This window comes from Leptonychotes weddellii, chromosome 5, assembly GCF_054177405.1.
Source record: "Leptonychotes weddellii isolate Sample4059 chromosome 5, ASM5417740v2, whole genome shotgun sequence".
In the NCBI taxonomy this organism is placed as follows: domain Eukaryota; kingdom Metazoa; phylum Chordata; class Mammalia; order Carnivora; family Phocidae; genus Leptonychotes; species Leptonychotes weddellii.
Genome location: NC_138373.1, coordinates 85308104 through 85328696, shown reverse-complemented (window position 1 = coordinate 85328696; position 20593 = coordinate 85308104). Strand labels below are relative to the sequence as shown.

At 34.3% G+C, this 20593-nt stretch overlaps 1 protein-coding gene and 1 long non-coding RNA gene across 14 annotated transcripts in view; both read left to right on the top strand.

Annotated features, from left to right (window-relative positions):
* SOX5 (SRY-box transcription factor 5) overlaps positions 1-20593 on the top strand; it is a 993366-nt gene that overhangs the window by 434298 nt on the left and 538475 nt on the right. The window lies entirely within an intron of this gene.
* LOC145721746 (uncharacterized) lies at positions 11422-13892 on the top strand. Its single transcript, XR_014145608.1, has 2 exons — positions 11422-13462; positions 13673-13892. It is a non-coding gene; the product is annotated as an uncharacterized LOC145721746 (long non-coding RNA).

Below are 20593 nucleotides of genomic sequence, written 5' to 3'. Positions count from 1 at the left end.
GTGTAATGATCCCCCTAGTGGATATGAGAAGCAGCTAGCTGTAGGATTTGCATAAGGAAGCAGGTGATTGTGGGTGAGACTTCCCTACTTGTTTCTCACTTTCAGAAGTGTTTCACAAGATCGGGACTGTCTTTACTATTTTAAATAAAGGAACTCCCAGTGATTAAATTGCTTTTTTAGAAATCCTTAATGAGGCAGAAAGCAGTAAAGGTGCATAATTTTTTTAAAATTAGAAAAAGATGAATATCTTAAACAAAAGTTGGAGTGATGCTTTTGTAGTTTTTCAAAACACTAAGAAAAGAATTTTACCAATTATTTTGTGTTCTTTCATTTAAATTGGCTAGCTATTTTAAAGTAGTCATAATGCAACCTGGTGCTGCTATATATGTGGCCAGGAGTTAGTTATATTTTTTAAAGCAAGAATAAGGAACATTGATGATATGAAAATTGATTACTTATGACAAAAATGCTGCTTAAAGCTATACCATCAAAATAAGATGTTTAAGGCAACTATTTGTAGTAGCTATATAATAAAACTTTCAAAATAAAGATTCATTTTGATTGAGTAAAATGTTATTATAATATTAAGCCTACAGTTTTCAAATATGCTACTAATCAGAATATTGGAAACAGGACCAGGGGAGTAGAGATAAATGCCCCATGAGGTGGAGAAAACTTAAAATATTGCTAGATCAAAGAGCTTTGCCATGTTTGAGTAAAAATAACATTAATGATGACCATGTAATGAACTCAGTATCAATAGAACATTATATTGCTAAGCAAACAGTGTTACTACTTTCCTTATTTTGAAAAATACCTTGCTGGCTCATGAAACTGCTACTGCTCTGAGAAAAGTAACATTTAAGTAGGCAAATAGGCTGTTTCTTTGTAAAGGACTTAAGCACTGGTAGAGGATAGTATTCTGTTAACTAAAATGCATTTTACAAATGCAGTATATATCAAAAAGTCATGTTTCATAATAATTTTTTGATATTATAAAAACCTGTATAAAATATAAAGCACATGCATATGCTATTTGTGTAAATACAAATGCCTTGTTTATAATGGCCATAATTAATGTGATTTTAAACTTTATACATTTTTTTTCTTACTTTGGAAAACTACATATAGGATAAATAACTAAAAGGTAACTTGTTGACAGAAGTCAGTGACACAGTATGTGTGACATCACACAATAAGTAACATATAGCATCATGCAGGTAATGAGAAGTTTTACAAGTTTTGCTTGATTTATTGAAAAGAAAACCACATTTTTTCAGCAATAAACATTCTTTGATGACAGTAATAACGATGCATGAATTGGACGAGGAAATAGGAAGCAAGAAGAGAAAAGGATGGAAAATCTATAATTAACAAAAAAACATGCACAAACAATAATTAGTGTAAGTGAAATACATTTCTGCAGAATAAAAATGGAACAAAGTGAACAATGAAAATCACAGACAATTAGGGTGGATGTAGCTTGGATCATAGAAATGGTGAAAGGCCAAAGATAATGTAATACAACTTGTACAGAGAAACAATGGAAATCTGTTCAAAAGCTCTTTTAAAAGCCCTCCCGTTCACACATATCGTATCCTATTGTGTTTCTTCATTAGCATGTTTTCTTTCATATTTCTAACTTATGAGATGCCTGAGGAAAATAAACACCCGACTTGATTTTAAAACTTTGTAGAGCTACCAAAGCATTTTTTTTGAATAAGCCTATATATGATATGGATTTACTTAAACATTCATTTGGCTTTGCTTTTGAGTGGACTGCTGGTCTAAATGGCCTGATATTTAAATGTTACCATAGTGATGAGTAGTGGACACTGTCATCTTTCTCTTTTTAATTAAGGAACAGATGCAGGTAAAGCTGATCTTTCGGTGACCCTCTTTAAGCTGGCATCAACACATTGATTGTTTTCAATTCTTTTCTCTCTCCTGCAATCTTAGCTTTGTCCTTTCTTCATATCAAGGTCTTCATCCTCTTAGGTTAAAGATGCAGGAACTCCTTTTAAACCCTTCCTTTGGGAGCTTTATCTTAAAAGGAGTAAAACACACTTCCACTAAACACCAGTGAAACACTAATGCCTTTTTTTTTCCCTCCAGCAAAAATCCCTGGCTGTTTCCACTTTAAAATTCAGTAATGTGTGAGTGGTTGGTTGTTAAAATTTTTTATAACCTATAAAGACCATAAATATTTCTACTTGCACAACTTTTTTGAGGAAAACAAAATGCCCTTTCACATTTAGCATATTTACCAACAAGGTATATTTGGAAGGTTTAAATGGTGTTATCAATACATTCATTCTTCCTTGGGCTGTAATCTCCTAAACTACACTAATACCGTAAGAAGTACTTATTGAGTAATTTACATGCATGGCACTGTTTTAGATGTTTTTCCAAATAACAAGAGTTAGTGCACCAAAGATGCTTACAGTTCGGTCGTATATGAGGCAGATGGGAATGAGGGGTTTTTTTGTTTTATTTTTTGTTTTTAACTTAGGCATAACCTGTTTGGGGTGCAAGACACAAAATTTGCCTGGAGGGAATAGAGAAGAGGAATAAGAGTACCCAGGAGGTCAAAGATACTGTCACTATTCCAGAGGAAGAGCAGATAAAAATAAAATACTTGCTCTAATTTTCATTTCTTCTACTTAGGAATGTTAGTATTAACTCAATACTTTTAGGGTTGTTCTTTATCTCACCTCAATTTTTTGGCGATTTTATCTTATTTGGTTTTTGTATTAGATTTCATCAGTGTTTGAGACTAATCAAATTTATCATTTCTTTTAGGGTATTTCTGATTTCTTTTATGCATGTTAATTAAAAGGATTCCACTTTTTCTCATGATTTTCAACCCTTTTGATTCTATTTGTCTTTATAATCGTTAGCCAATACACTTTGCATGCATTATTTCACGTTTTACATTGCCTTGTTTACCTAGAGGCCAAATGTACTTTTGGATATTTTCCCAATAGAATGGTCTGTAAGTATGCACAATCATATTTATGTACACAATTTTCTGACAATGACTTGAGGAGGTACTTCTTTTTTTTTTTAAATCAACTTTATTGAAGTTTAACTTGCATACAATTAACTGCATTCATTTAAAATGGCATACGATTCAGTAAGTTTTGACACAGATATCATGACATCACTATTAGTCCAGTTACAGAACATTCCCAAACCCCCCAAATTTGGTGATGCTCCTTAGTAGTCAGCCATTTCCTCTACTTCTGGCCCCAGACAACCATTGATTTGCTTTCTCTAGATTAGTTTGCTTTTTTTTTAATTTAAACAAAGTTAATTAACATATAATGTATTATTTTTCTCAGGGGTACAGGTCTGTGAGATTAGTTTGCTTTTTTCTGGAATCTCAAACAAATGGATTCATACGAGCATGTACTCCTTCATGTCTGCCTTTTTTTGATCCAGCATGCTTTTGAGATTTATCACACTTTTGTGTTTATCAATAGTTCGTTCCTTTGTATTGTGGATTTTATTGGACAGATATATCACATTTTGTTTATCCCTTCCTCTGATGATGAACACTGAGTCGTTTTCATTTTTTGGCAATTCTGAATAAAGATGCCTGACTGTTTGTGTCCAAGTCTTTATGTAGTCACATATTTCAGTCTTCTTGGGCAATTACCTAGGAATGGAATACTGAGTCATATGGTTAGGGTATGTATAGCTTAATAAAAAAAACCTGGCAAACAGTGTTCCAAAGTAGATGCGACCTTTTTTATATCCCCACTGGCAGTTGGTCCATATCCTCACCAACACTCAGCATTGTCAGTCTTTTAAAATTTTTAGTCATTTTAATAAGTATCAAGTAGTATCTCATTGTGCTTTTAATTTGTATTCCCCTGATGATTAATGAAATTGCCTTTTTGTCAGCTAGCTGGCCACCACTTTTTTTAAATGAAAAAAAAATCGTCTTTTTGGATGAAAAAAATCTGTTCAATATTTTGCCCTTTTTTGTTGAATTGTTTGCTTAATTATTCATGTTCAATTATAAGAGGTTTTTTCCTTTTTCTGCATACAAGTTGTTTGTCAAATAGATGTATTGCTAATATATTGCCCCTTTCTTTGGCTTGCCTTTCACTTTTTAACAGTCTTTTAAAGTGCAAACACTTGTGATTTTTACAAAATCAAACTTATCAATTTTTTTTCTGTTTGTGCTTTATATGCCTTATTTGAGAAATCTTTGCCTATCCCAAGGGCAAAGGTTTGCTTTTTTTTTTAAACACTTCTAAGATTAAGAAGTAAGTAGTAGTATGGTAGACTAATCTCTTTTCTTACTGAGGGAGGATTTTCTTGAGTATTAGGGAAAAGAATGAGATGTGATTTCCTAAATTGTGAAAAAGGGAGGTAATTACTGAATTGGTTATGATTATACTAAAGCTGCTTTCTGTCCTTATTGTCTGTGAGAAGAATTTACCCTGAATGCTTTCCCTATCAGAAAATTCTCTTTAATTCACATACTCTGAATATAGTTACATTAAATGATTAACTCATTGGCAAGAAGAATTTATTGTTAGAATTGAGGAAATATTTTATAATCTTTACATGCAAATTGAGTTATATAAAATATGTATTTTATGAAATTGTATTATATTTCATCAAATCTTTAGTTTACTGGTTACAGATTTGTTATGGTTCCAATCTAAATGTTTTAAAAAGCAAAATGGGTTCACTTCATTTGCTTATTTTTCTCAAAAAGAGTACTTGGAAGAAAAACATAAACTTTAAGTAAGTGTGTTTTAGGGACAAATTCATCTTTGACATGACAAATAAGGGAAGAAAGAAGCACTGAAATAAATTTATCAGCTAACAATATAACTGACATTATCAGAAGGACTAAAGTAATGGCTGTCTTCATTCTTCAGTGAATAATATATTGTGTCTCTTTTTCTTAGTAGTATTCTTTCCAACCAGAGACTTATGGATCATTTAAAGTGGTGATCTGAACTACTCAAAATAATCAGTCAAATCTGCCAGGACTGTATGTGGCTTGAGTGAAACAAGAGCTGCCTGAGACTTTATTTACTGATGAGCAAGGCCTTGGGTTATGTAGCTGTCCTAGAATATCGCAATTGAACATAAAATCTAAATGCTGTGTTGGGACATAATATTACATTCAAGGCAGGCCAGTACTGTGACTTAATCTGAGCTCATCTGCAAAGATCTCCTTCGGTGGAGTCATTTCTGAAAGGGTCCTGTTCCTAGTGCTACTCATTGGCTTATGTTGATGGGATATCAGAATGGCACATGTTGCATCATCATGAGCTGTGATTTAATAGTTATTTGTAGTGACACTGTTTTAAGAGTGATGATTATGCTGTCAGTAATCATTGTCTATGTGTCTTAGATACTATAAGTTATTTAATTCTTTTTTAAAAAATTCATCATTTTAATGGAAAATTTTCAAAGTTTGCTTAAATCAAATCTATGAATTCTCTGGATTACATGATCTCCTAAAGAAGTGCCTTTGGTTTCTCAGAAGTGAACTCTAGATTATAAAAGTATCCCTTCCAGTGAGCAAATTGTCTGTTTGTCTTTTTTGCCTTTGGATCAATAAAACCTATAGATGATGTTACTTACCGTTTAAAGTATATAAGCAATTGAAGCTAACAGTAGTCATTTCAGTATAGAATTTGTGAAATCATTTTATTGTGATAATCTTTTCTAATTTCTGTATTTCTCAACACATTAGTTTTTCACTTCCAGTGAAACATGCATTCATCCAAATAAATTTTCCTGTGTATATTCACCATGAGTCAACCAATAACATAGGTAAAATTGTATCCACTATATCTATATCTATCTATCTATCTATCTATGTATCTATCTATCTATCTATCTATCTATCTCTATATCTCTATATCTATATCTATATATAGATATCACAATGCATGTGAAACTATAACATTTTAAAAGTAAAGAGATTCAAACTGTTTACAGAGTAGAGACTTGCAACTTTCTTGTGCCTTCCTAGCTTGTTCTAGAAAAACAATACTAGAATAGTTTCATTCCTTCCAGCTTTAAATCTCCAAGACTTTCCTTAATGATTTTCTCTCATCAGAAGACACATATGCTGGCCAGGAAAGAAAACATTGCCATTGTTTTTCAGGAAGAAGATTGTGTTGTTAATGAGCTACAATAAGCTCATATCTCTATTACATCTTGCACATAATCTTTTATCCCATATTTGAGAAATACTACTCAAATCATCAGTTGGAGCCTAACTTTGATGCAGAATATCAGCTTGTTCATATGTTATATAAAGCTCTGTGAACAATTCTTCCATAGGTTAGACTATTTTATAATGCTTTTATACTTTATTCTTTTTAGTTCGATTGAAAATTAAGCTAATGATATCGAGGGGGAAGTAACCCTTAAAGATATTGGAGTTCCTGAAAACCAGGGAGACTGACAATTTATAAAATGTAACAAAAGATTTTAGCATTTTCTCAAACAAAAAGGTGGCTGCTTAGATAACATCAACAATTTACTCTTAATGCTTCTTAATTTACTCTTGTATATGAACTCCTTGTACAACTTATAACAATTAGAGGCCCACTTTAATTTACTTTGCAATTTGAACTTTGCAATAACAGTGTGTGTCTATTATGGGTCCTCAGGAAGACTCCTGGGTTCAACCCGAGATTGTCCTTCTTTCTTCACATCCTCACCCTTCTTCCTATGTTAGCCAGGCCTATTAGTCAGGGATTTCATTTTACCACCTCAAAACTGCTAAGGCAACCCTGTCATTGTAATTTTCACACTCTTTCTTTTTCTTTGTTTTATATGTCAGTGAAATCTTATCTCCACAGTCTTCTGTCATAGGTTAATAGCTTGGAACAAAGTTCAATTAGAGTCTCTAACATAATAAAACAAAATGCACAGATGAAAAAATTAGTAGCCACTGCTACTGTACTTCATTCACCTGCCATTTGTTGAATTTTGCCCATTAGTGAAACTGAATTAGTGGATTTGATGGGAAATGTAAAATGTGTGCATACACATAGATTTGGGTGACCTTAATGCAACTATGCTGTTCTAGAAGGTGTTTCAATGACTTTGTAATACTCTGGAAGAGTTTTAATATAGATTTTGTTCTCTTACTGATGTGGCATTTAATTGTATTGTTAAATCCCAAACCTCTAAATAATGTATGGAAATTTAACATCTGAACACTACCTTAACATTTTTAAGCTTTTTGAAAAGAAGTATTGGTTCATTTCCATATACTGCATTTATTCAATTAAAGTAACCTTTGCTAACAGATTAAAGCCATGGGTCATTGTCTTTACTTACTCTACTCAGGCTGCTGTCTGTTCAAGGTCATCTGGAAATTATATGGCAGAGAAATTTTCCAAAGAAATAAATGTTATTAGTGTAAATTTACTAGCTAGATTATTTGAGAAGAAATATATTGACACCATTGAACATTTTCAACAATCCCACTGCCATCACTTTCTCTTCTTCTACTCAATGAGCTGTTAAAGGACACAATTTGTTGTACTATGTAGCTAACAAGAAATAAATAACATGTAGCAGGTGCTACACAGGAAGGCACTGAGTGTTATTGTACTAACTGTGCCTGACTAATTCTAGCCAAAACAACAATTCTGTATTCAGTAAAGAAGAACAGATAATTTAATGGAGATTTGGAGCTTAGTTGTTTGTAATGTCGGGGTTATACTTGGAAAATAGAATCAAGTGAGAGACACGGCTAGAGGAAATCCTCTGCTACAGAGATGTGTACTAAACTCCTAAGAATCCAATTCAATGGAAGATAATGGTACGGAGATGATTTAAAATATTGAGTAATCCAAATCTTTTTCTATGTATCTTTAAAAAGAACTATGTGATTATTTTGGCATGGATTTACCCTACACGTCCTACTTCTTTTAGCTTAATGTTAAAAGTAGCTTGCATTCTCTGAGTATATCATATCAATTTTGCTCAAGTGGGGAGAAAGCTGGAAATAACATTTTGCCATTCATAGTCTGCAGGGAAGAGAGAGATTTTGAATTATATGCATATTTGTTTTATCTCTGCTATCCTAAGTTGATATATATCGTTCTGATGATTTAGTTTTCCAATAATTGCTAATTATTACATGTAGCACCTATTATGTGTTAGGAACTCTGGACAGAGCAAAACACAAGTCAAATGAGGTCTTTCTCTGGCAACTGTGTTCTACTGGAGACAGTAGACAATTACTAAATTAAAAAAGGTAATTATAAACTGAAATGAGTGCCACTAATGAAGAATATAAAGAATATGCAGACACTTAGAGCTTCCAGCGGAAGGTTTGCTTTGAGCTTTGAGCTGAAGGATGAGAACGGGTCATAAGAATTGCCGAGGACAATTTCCCTGGTTCAGGGACAGCAAGTGAGATATCTTGGGGATCAGTGAAGTGTGCCAAGTTCAAGGAGCAGGAAGGAAGCTGATGTGGTTGGAGCATCACAGCTGGGGTGGGGCATACTTTTAGAAGATAAAATGGAGAGGTGGGCAAGAGCCAGACCTTTCCTTCTGGGGGCAATATGGCTCGTGGTTACTATTACCCTTGGCCAGTATGAGTTCAGAAGCTGGGCAAACCTGCCCCCTCAGGGAGAGGGATGTAAGAAGGAGAGGCTGGAGAAAGTGAGACCTGAGAATTCAAGACAAAGAAACCATATATATTTCTGGGAAGAAAATTTACCTTACTAAAGAATATTTTGCTTTCATTCTCACATTTTTAGATTCCTTTTGATATCCAAAAAGAACATGTAGCTTATCAAGGCAGTGGAAGCATTCAAATCCAGTTAAGCACTGTGACCATTTCTCAAAACTTTCCTTGTTAGTAAGTCTCGTAACTTACGAGTAGAGCCAGTCCATCAGGGGATGAGTGGCCTCAGTAAAGGGATGAAATTGATCCCAATGTCCCTAGTAGTTGAAACTTGCGTGTGTTTTTGTTAGTGTGTGTGTGTGTGTGTGTGTGTGTGAATGTTTGTTAGGTAGTAGCCTAAATTAAATATTTCCAAAGCAGTCTTACCTCTGCAATATTATGATAAGACTAAAATTAGAAGAATGGCATTGGAAACTCTAAGAGCAGGAAATTTATAATAAAGGACTCATGCTAAAAAGTACTGAAGTGGATATTAATAGACCTGGGTGGTTAAATAAGGAGGTAAGCACTAACATCTTTTTAGTTAAGCCCTACCTGTAACCAATTCTGTTAGTAACAAGAGGTTCATAATGACTTACAAAAGTCACTGACCACTACCTATTCCCATTAATTATCGTACCATTTAAGTGACTAAAATTGATGGAAAGGAAGTAAAATAATGAAGCAAATTGGTAAAGTTGGAAACTGTGGAAGTTCATAGGTGTGACGTAGAATATTAATGATTTTCAGAACTCAGTTCTTTGTAAATGCTCAGAAGCTCTCTGAAAATAAAGCAAGAAGAGTTGAGTGAAATACAATATGCTCAAAAGTTTAAATAGCAATAATATGGGATACAAATAATAGCAAATAATATGGATTACAAAGTGGACTTTAAATTTTAAAAAAGGTGCAATGGAATGAGACTTCTATCATGGGATGAGACTTCTAAAGATAATACAACAATGAAAGTCACCAAGTTATTCCAGGATATACATTAAATGAGAGTGTGATAGCAATATATATATCATGAAGATAAAACGTTTGGGTGCCAATCATATAAATGAGAGAAGACTGTTCGCATTGAACCTAATTCATTTCTCACTTGCTTAATTGCTGATTTAGCTTCTAAAAAGTTAATATTAGTGCTGCACAACTGGATATTCACATACAAAAGAAGGCAAAATCCTTTTTGCAGAATTGATCCTTAACTGACACCGTATGCGAAAATTAACTGTCAATGAATCAAATATCTAAATATAGGACTAAAAACTATAAAAATACTAGAAGAAAACATAGGGGTAAATCTTTATGAAAATGAATTGGGCAGTGGTTTTTTAGATGTGACACCAAAAGCATAAGTAACAAAAGAAAAAACAGATAAAGTGGGCTTCATCAAAATTAAAAACTTTTGTGCATTAAAGGACACTATCAAAAGAGTGAGGCTATAACCGACAGAATGAGAGAAGATATTTGCAAATTTGTAGGGTAAGAGTCTAGAATCTAGAATGTATAAAGAACTCATAACTCAACAGCAAAAATACAGACAACTCAATTAAAAAGTAAGCAAAGGACTTGAATAAACATTTCTGCAAATAATATATACAAATGGCCAAAAAGCACATGAAAAGATGCTCAATGTCATGTCATTAGGGAAATGCAAATCAAAACCACAATGAGTTACAACTTTATATCCACCAGGAGGGTTGTAATAACAATATTTTTAAAAAAATAAGAGTTGGTAAGGATATGGAGAAATTGGAACACTCATACATTGCTGATTGGAATGTGGAATGGTGTAACCACTGTGGAAAATACTTTGGCAGTTTCTCAAAAAGTTAAACATAAAGTTACTGCATGACCTAGCAATTTCACTAATAGATATATACCCAACAGAAATGCAAACATATGTCCACCAGAAACTTTTACACAAATGTGTAAATGTGTATAGCTGCATTACTCATAATAGCTAAAAGGTGGAAACAACCCAAATGTCCATTATTAGATGAATAGAAAAATAGTGTGTTAGATATACACAATGGAATATTATTTAGCCATGAAAAGGAAGGGAATTTTGACACCTGCTATAACATGGATGAACCTTAAAGACATTATGTTAAGTGAAAGGAGCCAGTCATAAAAGGACAAACACTGTATGATTCCACATATATGAGGTGCCTAGAGCAGTTAAATTCATAGAGACAAAAGGTAGAATGGTGAGGGAGACCCGGAGGAGGGTGAGAGAGGAGTGCCTACTTGATGGGTGCAGGGTTTCCTTTCAGAATGATGAAATTTTTTGGAACTGATAGAGACTGTGGTGCATAACATTGTGAACGTACAGTTGATTCCTGACCAACATGGGTTTGAACTGCATGGGTCAAATTACTCACAGATTTTTTACAGTATAGTGCTGTACATGTGTTTCCTGTCCCTTATGATTATCTTCACATTTTCTTTTTTCTAACTTACTTTATTGTAAGAATACAGTATATAATACATATAATGTACCAAACACGTGTTAATGGACTGTTGATGTTATTGTTTTTTGTTTTTTTTTTTTAAAGATTTTATTTATTTATTTGAGAGAGAGAGAATGAGAGAGAGCACACGAGAGGGGGTAGGGTCAGAGGGAGAAGCAGAGTCCCCGCCGAGCAGGGAGCCCGATGCGGGACTCGATCCAGGGACTCCAGGATCATGACCTGAGCCGAAGGCAGTCGCTTAACCAACTGAGCCACTCAGGCGCCCCTGTTGATGTTATTGTTAAGATTTCTGGTCAACAGTAGACTATTAGTAAAGTTTCGGGGGGAGCTAAAAGTTATATGTGGGTTTTCTACTGTGAGGGGAGCTGTATTAAATGCCATTGAACTGTATACTTTAAAATGCTTAAAATAGTGAATTTTATGTTATGTGTATTTGACCACATATACACACACACTGATAATAGTACAATGAAAAGAATTGATCCTTGAGCTTAATTCCAATCAGCAAGAAGGAACTGTTTTGGCTAGGAGGTTGACTAAGATAATCTTGGAATACAGTGTCAGATTCTAAGATGGAGGACAAGTCTAAAGGAAGTAGTTGCTATTTAAAAAGTTATTTTTAACAGTACAGTCAAAGAGATCCCAGTGCAGAAAAAAAGGAAGAGGTATCAGGAATCCTGTGTCAGGATTTTCAGTTTCAGGGAAACTGAAATCTAGACTTCGTTCAAGTTTGAAAAAACAAAAACAAAAAATTAAGGGAGGTGGTAAGCCAGCGAAGAAAGTTCTCCAACATTGTATGGTGTGAGAAGGGAGGAGATTTACTTGAGGAAGATAATATTATGTTAACAAAGAAAACAAACTATTCAAATTCTATTTTATTTAACTGTAAATCCAGTCATTTGTAGTTGTCTTTCTTTTTTCCTTTCTTCTGCTTTTTGGAAGCCTATTTTTCGTGGGATAATCAAGAAGTCTCTCTCTCTCTCTCTCTCTCTCAGTCTCATGTCTCTCTCTCACACACACAATCTGTGTGCTTGCATGCATGTGCACATGTGTGTTGTTGGGACTAGAGATGGTGAGGGATGAAAAGAGGAATTGTAATGCACAACCTTTACATTCAGACTATCACCAACCATTCCCAAAGGGAAGATATACTTGTAAATGATTTACTTAGGGAAACAGAAGAAAGGAGGAAGTAGCTAAAACAATTTTGAAGAGGTAGAGATTTGAGGATGACTTTCTCTAAAATTTCATTATTTACTATAAAGCCAAAAAATTTAGACAGTATGGAATTAGCTTTAAGTCCATATAGATCAGAGAGGGAGGAAATTAAGAGTCTAGAAACAGTTAAATTCATATATGAAAGCATCATACTTAACCATGGTGGCATTAAAAACTGGTAGGGAAAGTATGGCTCTTAAGTACATGGTACAAGGACAATTGGTTATCCATATGGAAAAAAGTAAAATTAGATCCTGGTGACAGAATAAATTCCAGGTGGCTTAAAAATCTGGAAGCGAAAATCAAAACTTAAAAAATTCTACAGTTAAAAACTGGAGTATTTTTATGACCTCAAGTTAAGGAAGGATTCCGTATAAGAAAAGGCTAGTAAATTTGGCTTTACTGAAATTGCATTTTCTATACATCCGAAGGGACCATTAAAAAACAAAACAAAACAAGAATAAGCCACTAACAGGAGATATTGGAAAACCTAAAGCCACCAAACAGTAAGCATTTAGAACTTTGGCAGTAGAAAAAAAAAAAAAAAAGACAAGCAACCTAATAGAAAAAATGGGCAATGAGAATAAACAGGCATTTTACAGAAGAAGAAACATAAATGCCCAATAAAATTATCTACAACTTCACTAGTTATGATTGAAATTCAAATTATAATATATCATTTCAAACCTATGAGATTGAGGAAAATGAATGACAGCATCAATGTTGATGAGGGTAGAGAGCAGTGACGAGGCCTCCTACAACTTTAGTGGCAGTGGAAATTGGTGCAGTCACTTTGGAGAGCAATTTGGCAGTATTTGATTGGAAGAAAATGAACAACCGAAATATTTCCAACAGACAAAAAGTAAAGTATAAGGTTTATTCATATAACAGTTAAAATGAATGAACTAGGATGACAAGTATCAATACTGATAAATATGAAAATCTTATATCCTTTTGATATAATGAATCCTTTTTGGAAAAATGGAGAAAGGTTGTTTTGAAGGTGTCAATCATGGAATACACAGTTTGGTGACATTTTAATGGGTTGGATAGCCCTAACCACGAAGTATTGACTAATGGATTGGGTAAGGAAGGTGTTGTATCTTTTAGCTTTTTTTTTTTTTTTAAAGATTTTATTTATTTATTTGAGAGAGAGAGAATGAGAGACAGAGAGCACGAGAGGGAAGAGGGCAGAGGGAGAAGCAGACCCCCTGCCGAGCAGGGAGCCCGATGTGGGACTCGATCCCGGGACTCCAGGATCATGACCTGAGCCGAAGGCAGTCGCTTAACCAACTGAGCCACCCAGGTGCCCTCCTTTAGCTTTTTTGATAATTAACAAGCACCTCAAAACTTAGTGTCTTTAAACAGCCACCGTTTTATTCAGTTCATGATTTTGCTGTTGTCTAGGATGGCTGAAACAACTTGGATGGTTGGGGACTCTCACCATGTGGTCTTACATCTCCTAGTAGATTAGCCCAGGCTGCATGTGGCAATATCTGGGTTCTAAAAACCAGCAAGAGTGGACACATCGCAAAGCACAAGCACTTTCTTGGACCACTGCTAATGTTAGTTTTAGGGTTGGGGAAATAAACCTTACCATTTAGTGGGAGAGGCTGTAAAGTTACATTGTGAAAGGGTATTCATACAGGTATGTGAAAAATTTGTGGACATTTTTACAATCAATAACAGGTGTCTTTACACAGGTATCTTGCTTTGGTCTCTGAAACTTTTATATCAGTTACTTGGATAATGATCCTTAACTTAGGGTTAGCTCAAGATGCAGCTTTTAGCAGAATGGCTTTACCCCCAATTTTGGTACCAAGGACCATTAGGTCTAACCAGTTTCTGCCAGGAAAAGAATCTGTAGGCTTTCTGGGCCTGACCATCTCTAATGGAGTATGATTTACTGGGGAAGCAGACTACTTCAAGGGATGCCATGTGGTTCAGCTTCTAAAAGTTAGGACAGATATCACCTCCCAGGACTGGATAGGAAGTATAATATTCTGCTTGTCCAATAATATGGAGACCCTGTTTGTGGGGAGAGAGTTCTCTTTGGTAGGGTCATTAAAGTAGATCCAATGAAATAATTGAAAAAAGAAATCAGTAGCACTTGGTCCAGGCCTGGAAAGTAAGTTATGTTTTTCTTTAGAGATGTATTCCCCAGAATAGCAGAGAGGGAAGACAATGAATGGGAGGAATTCGGCCACACCCACTTCCCTGTAACCTGAGAACTTTCCTCTGGAAAGGGATGGGATGAAAACTTATGCCCTTGAGGTCAAATGGGCTTTGCTTCTATGGCACCAACATTCTGGGTGGGCTCTGGCTCAAAGTATGTAGCAGTAACTAGCTAAGCAGAAACCAACTTAGCTTCTAACTGTGATAAGAGATATTGGGCTTGGGGGGAGAATTGAAGAGGGATGGGGGCCCAAGGGGTGGGAGCAGATGAGGAAGGGATATGCCAAAACCTTAATAGTTACCATCCATTTGGTAGCTGAGCTATGGGTCCTCCGTGTTTTCTTCTTTATGTTTTATGAAGTTTTCAATAGCTATAATGAGCACATCTTATGTTAAAAATCAGGAGGAAAAGAAACTTTCTCAGAGCCAGGATTTAAATTGGGCCAGACACTGTACATTATTCACATTTATACCTCATACCCATTTTAATCCTATATAGGTGCCACTCTCTAAATGTTTATTGAATGCATGTTAAAATTACAGGGAGTTCAGTTTGGCTCACTGTGAGAAAGAATTTTCTAGGATGTAAAGTAGTTCAAAAATGCAGTGCTCTGTCAAGCAGTAAATGCCATCCCGGAAAGCACCCAGACAGAGACTGGATTAAACAAGCAATACCTTGGAAAGAGTTAATAGTCTGATTGCAGATTTCAGGTAAGGCATCATGGGGGAGCTTGCATTAAATAGATGAGTAGAATTTCAGTAGGTGAAAAAGGAGGGGGTCGGTGGAAATGAAAGAACAGTTTTAAAAAAAATGACTAGATGATACCAAAAGCCCCCACCTAGCTAGGATTTCCAAATATCACAGCTTGAGAGATTGGATTCTTTTAAAGAAAAATACTATAGTTTCAATCTTAGCATGGATTTCCTTTATGCTAGCAAATTGTTTCTGCCATTTGCCTCTATCATCCCATTATTGTACTGTTTTTTAATAAATTTTTATAGAATATATCCCCTATTCAATTTGTGCCTCTTCTTTTTTTTGTGAATATCTAATTTTGTATTTTATACTTTTAGAAACTTCTGAAATTTCAAATTTTGTCATTGGTTTTATGCAGCAAGACATCATTGATACAATGTACAACAATATGTCATTCATAATTTTGTTATGATGTAGAATTATATTTCATTCATATTCTGTATTCCCTTTATTGTGTGTGAGCTTAAATACAGACCTGTGGTATTTAAAAAACATCAATACCTACTGTATATTCCTCTGAGAAGTCAAGCAGCATGTCTGAAATATTGTGATTTCTCGTCAGGCAATGTCACAAAGCCAGTTTAGTTTTTGAATTGGTGAACAAAGAGCCAAACTTAAGAATGCACTTGGGCTTTGTTCTTCAAAAGTTGTTCTGAATGACAATTAAAAGAAAGGAAGTAAAGAAAATATAGCAGCAGAACTCTTGCTCGCTGGAATGTTTTTCAGGTTTTTCCATAAGGTGTCGACAGTTCTCTGTCAACTTGGAGGCTGGAAAAACAAAAAGCAGTCTTGTTTGTCAGGTGTTCAGCGGCATCCCTCCCCAAATCCTCCCAAGTGCGCAGAGCTCTAGTTCAGATATTTCAGTGTTGTGTAATTTAGTGTGTCTCTAAATGTCATTCCCTACTATCTCACGATTTGCTTTCAGATTGGATGCCTACAGCTTACCCCCAATTACGCTGAAGGGCTTAAGGCACATATCTTGCTCTCTCTGACATTGAGGGTATATTGGTAAAATTAAGCTGTTAACAAAAAATAACTTTTTTAAACTAACTTTTATAGTAAAACATGCATGCATTTTGGATATATTTTAATCAAATATTTCCATTTATCTGAATATTTGTCCAATATTTTGATTTTTTTTTCCACTGAGGGGAGTCCCTGACCATACAGTTACTTTCTTATTTCTGTACCTTTGTTACAGAGAATCATACTGATATATAATTTTATTGTATCACTTACTGGCATTGTATTTGTTTCTTTGAGCTCTTGGGGTGTTTTAGTCAGTGGTCTTTGACCGAACAGTAAGAAAGAACACTTTACAATTCCAGAAGTATTCTTCATGGTCACATAGAAATGTCAGTGAATGTGAGTTTATGCTTTCCTTCCGTTGACCAACTATCATTCCAAAGTGAGGTAAATAATTACTTTCACTGAGTTTGAAGTCAGGGTTTTGGAAAAGGCACTTGTAAATGATAAATCTGCTGTTTCCTTTAAAATCAAGATCTAAGTAAATAAAAAGTATATGAAAATTAACAAGGCTTTTAATAAAAACACATTTTAAAAAAAATAGGTAATCTCCATTTTATGGGGATCTCAAGGTATTTTTAAATCACATACTATGATTCTGTTAATCATCTAAAATATTTAGTCATTAAATGTCAGTTTTGAGCATACTGATTGTCTATCCTTAAATTGTTCTACCTGCTCTTATGTATCAATTCATTTCATTGAAGGAAAAAAAAATACCTATATGCTTTCCATTTCCTATATAATAGAGGTGGTATAATAACTGTAAAAAGCCATTAGAACTACTTTATATAAACTCTTTTATTATATCAAACACTTGTAGAGAGCCAACTAACTTTACAGAAACGAAGAAGGAAATATAGTAGCTGAGAATCCCCACATTCAGAATACATCTTTCATTTACTTTAACTATTCAGGTCTCATCTTAAAGAATTCCTTATAGGAATCTCTATGGCAATCTGGTGTTTAGACCAGAGAGGAAAGCACATAAGGCATGGGCATTTTACCAGTCTTTCTGCTCTTTGTCATATGCTGTTTGGTTATCACCTAGAGGGTACTTCTGTGCCTCAATTTCCCACATTTATCAAAGATGACAATATAGCTCTGTAGTATATACATTTAAAAATTTTAACAAAAATTAAATTTTCTATTTGGTTAAATTTTTTCTATGCATGAATATATAAAGACATATATGCGTAATCATATATAAATTCCTAATATTCATATATAATTACAAAACCTAAAGCTCATTCTTTAGAATGGCAGGGCATTAAAATATTCATGCCAGTTTTTCCAATATATCAATTTATGGGACTAGATCTGGCAAAGCTATCATTTGTAATGACGACTGGAATGCAGATGGGTTTTAGTGACTGTATATAGAAACTGGGGGGAAGGGAGTAGCAATCGTTCTTTGTTTTTTAGGATGAAGCAGAAAAATCTGCTCTCTCCTGTATATGGAGGAATTTGTTAGAAGCAGGAGCTAAAATAAGGAATTATTGATCAGCTAGCAATTACATTTCTTTTATCTTCCCACTTCACTAATATTTTTACCCTCTGAAAATGTATAGATATTTTTACACAGATATATTACTGACTTTTGGATGAGTACCAGTAGTTTTCATTTGCAACCAGTATATTACTGGTGTTATCTAAATACTCTTTAACAAGTCATCAGCAATTTTATTATAAGTATCTCAGGCATAAAAACTGATAATTAAACATTTTGTTACATTCTTAAGTAAATTAGAAATGATTCTCAACCATGGAATACAACCTTTCTATGGGGTGCGATTCAGAAGGCCGAGTGAACAAGGCATTTTAAAAAATACTTCTCTTCTAAATATATGTCCCTAATTAAGATTTACTGCCATAATGGACTGCTGTTGTCGATAGGATTGTGTAACATTTCTCAAATGCGTTGAGATGGAAAAGTTTGCAAATGACTGACTGATTTAGGGGATGTTGTTTTATCAATGTAAGAATCTATAGCCATATTCAAGTGGAAAGAGCAAATCATCTGAAATAGTGATTAGAAGGTAGACAGAAGGAAGATGAAAATTAGCCTGTAATGTTTAATAAATCATTCAAAATATCTTAATTAATATTAGATTGCCAGATTATTCACTTACATTCAAGTAATCAAATCCATATGTGTGTGTCTCCTCTCAGTGCTTCTCCTGTTCACCAAATAGTATTTTATTGTCTCTTCCAGATTTGGCAGGTATGCATGGAAATGTTTGGTAGTTCAGTGTCTATGCAAACCTCACCAAGACAGCTTTTAGAAGCAGAAATTGTGATATGAAAAAAACTTCCCCCATTATATAAATGACAACAGTAGACAATTGCTAGAACAGCTTATCCAGATCTCATAATTACAGGGAACCAGGGGGAAGTTCAGTCCATTCAAAATGAACCCTTTCCATTAAAATCTACTTCCACCATTAGATCGATATTGAAAATATGTAGGATCAATGTATTTTTGATTCAGTAGCCCTGTGTTGATACAACCTTGATTTAACAGGAAAAAAGCTGAAGTTTATGGTAGGGGGAATTTATACTTTCTCTTAGGATTTCTAAAATACAAGGTCAGAGATTCTCCCCCGTTGCTCACAGCTTTCCTGGGGGAATGGAAGTGCCTCTTCCTGCTTTTTGGCCCATTTCTGAGACATCAGTTGGAAGAATGGTGAGGAGTAAAGAGCTCTGTCTCTCTCTTCATCACATGGAGACCCTGTTGGCTCTATTCGTAGGGGAGGGAAACAAGAGATGCTTTCATTTTTGCCTGTTGTTTGAATAAATGGAGGCTGTAAATATTTAGAGCAATCTATGTTTAAGTACTGACTCCCTTCTATATTTTAAAAGGGAGATTTCCAATGGGGGAAAAATATTTAAGAATTGATTCCTAGAAAAGTGGAATGTGATTGTTTCTACATATTCGAAATGTACTAGCTACAGTAGAAAATTAAGTGACCTCAGAATTTATAACTGTGGGTTACACCTTAACTTGAAGTTAGTTGCTCCCCAATACATCACATTCATAGTCACTTTTCAGAGTATTTGCTCTCAGTCGGAATAAAAAGCATATAATCTGCCATTTTAATCATTTTATCAAAGATAAAATAAATTCATCCTCCCCAGGTAGACCTTTACACCCTAGTAACCAAGTAAATCTGCCTGACACTTGTAGGCAAAGCACCTGATTGGTTTTATTCCATATACTTCAATAAACACATAGGTAAAAATAGAAATGAGAAGATAAGTAATAAAGATAGGGAATATTTATTGCTTCATATTACTGGTTAAATATATGCACAGGGTGGGTGTTACAATTAAACCACAACATCTGTCTTTGAAAATTTGTCAATACAACCTTTTGTCTTATCAACACATTTCACTCATCATTATGATTAAAAGTTCAGTAATTTATAGAACAGTAATTATTATTATTGCTAATGATTATATAATGAAAACAATCTAAAAATTTATATATATATATGTATATATATATGGGGAGGGAGGGAGAAAGAAGGACTGATAGAAAGAGAGAGAGAGAGTAGACTCGGTGGTTCTTTAAACACGTGGTTGTAGTGTAGCTTCCTGAGCAGTGTCCAACATGTAGAAACATGCAGGAGCCGTGGGTCCTAAGTTAATTAAATGTATATTTAAATAATTAAAAAACAGGTCATTCTAAATGTTGTGAAAACATGGTATCTATATGTCATTTTTGTTTCAAGATCTTGGAACCCTATCTTTGGTACTTTCAGAAGTATTCTTGAAATATTGCTGGGACAAAAATAATGATTCGTAGAATGAGTGGATTTCACATTCTAAACCTTGAATATTTGATTATGTTTTTTGTATTTTACAGTCCTGTGTTCACTGAGTTGGAAAATCCTCACCAACCTTTGTGGATTTGTATCTAATAGTGACTAATTTAAAGGGAGAGAAAAAATAAAGCAGAACCGTTTTCCTGAATGTTTTGACCCTCCTGGGCTTCTAGGCCACTCAGACTCTATAGAGAGGACTATAGTTACTAGAAATAATAACATCATTTTTAAAGCTTGGTTTTGTGGATGAAACATCAGTACCTGGGAAAACATTTCTGAAGTTTTCTCCTGCCCTCTAACTCCATTAATATATTTTGAAACTCATTTTTCCAAAGGTATGGCAGTTTACTCTTTCTCCTCCTCCTTTCTACTTCTTGTTTGCAAAATTCTATAATCCAAACTCTGTGAGTTTAAGATTACTTTAAAAACAAGCTAATAGGGC